A 1,603-nucleotide genomic window follows, 5' to 3' on the forward strand; every position below is an offset into this window, starting at 1 on the left:
TGTTTGCCCAAAGCCAATCTTTTCAATCACATTATGTGTGAGTGAGGAACATTTTAAAGAGGAAAAGAGATTTGTTTCAGAGAAACAGCAATTCTCAGAGGGAACTCTAAAGTTAGTATTAGTTGATAAATGATAGTCGGGACGGGAATTTTAGATATGAGAGAAAAAGTGATGATACTTCTTTTTTAAACCAGTGGGCCTTATACATCAAGTACAGCATTGTCATGAAAATATTCCCCTCGGGGGATGATTCCAATTGGGCTGCCATTGCTTCGCATAATATTGAAATCCCTGTTATAATTGCTTTTAGGGTCATTTTCCATGAAGAAAAGAATATCAGGATATTATAACTGAGCTTCTTTGATCTCCTACTTTATTCATTGCACCTGATTCCTAAGGATTTGGATAACTGGCAGGAATCAACTTATCTTCCACGTATAGAGATTTGCCACCACTGAGTATTCGGAGAAAATGCCAGAGGGGCAAGAGAACTTCTAGTATGCTTTGAAGCTACTTTGAAAAATCTACCACTCACTTACTTGTATGAGTGTGTCCTGGTGAGTTGTGTTGAAAATAAATAAGGTCCCTTATCTCCATGCTGAGCACAATCTGCTCCACAGGACTTGCCTTTCACAGGACAGCTGAACTTAGGTGTTGCAGGCCCCAAGAGATCTTCCTACAGGAGATCTTGCCACTGTGGAGCTGAGATACAGCTTTCTGGGATCCCTGGGCTGTTTCAAAACATCCTTGTTGACTGTTCCCTACAAAGGAGCTCTTCTAGTTCTTCTCTAGTCATTTACTCACCATCCAAAGTTGAGCCCCCGGCATGATGGAGCCCGCATCCCCTTACCACATGCTGGGGGCCAAGAAGAAAGCCAGGACCAATGACAGTGTGAGGTTACCCAGTGTCCGGGGTGGGGGGCAGATGGATCAAGGGCTATCATGCAGGCGAGAGATTGTGCTTCTCAATCTTCAGTTAGTTATTATAACAGCAAAAAGAAAAGCCTGGAGGAGGTACTGAACAAGAACAGCTTGTTCCTTCTTGAGCCAAAGTATCCCCCCAAGGGTCGGGAAAGTGACAAAATTGGTTTCTTTTGTTTTCAAGCTATGATAGCACTTAATGCACAACTGTCCCAAGGACTGGGTAAATGGAGTCAATTCACAGGGTAAGCTATGCTTCTTCCACACAAATCTGCTTTTCATCTCAGGATAAAAGAATCCCAAAGGCAAAATGCCAGAGGCAGGCGTCGAACCAAAGTCTTCCCCTACCAGCTTTTTGTGGATTCCTCAGCTCCTGGCCCTTTACTACCTAGAGGATTATAGAAGAATTTGTCCAAAGACTTCCACCCCAGTCTACCACTCACCCCATCTAGGACTCCACTTCTCCTCCATCCTTTTATGAGTCCTATAAGTGCCCCCCATGTTTGGTGCAGTGGGAGAGCATCTCAGGGTCAAGGTCAAGAGATCAGCTAAAAGACACTGTCCTCCAATTCAGATAACTGGACTCAGGCTTCCAGCTTTAAACAGTTCCCTTCCATGCATTCCCTATTCTGCCCCCACCCAGAGGATCACACTTCTTTCTGGAAAGTTCTCCTACTTCTCC

The sequence above is a fragment of the Zalophus californianus genome, chromosome 5 (genome assembly GCF_009762305.2).
Source record: "Zalophus californianus isolate mZalCal1 chromosome 5, mZalCal1.pri.v2, whole genome shotgun sequence".
Lineage (NCBI taxonomy): Eukaryota > Metazoa > Chordata > Mammalia > Carnivora > Otariidae > Zalophus > Zalophus californianus.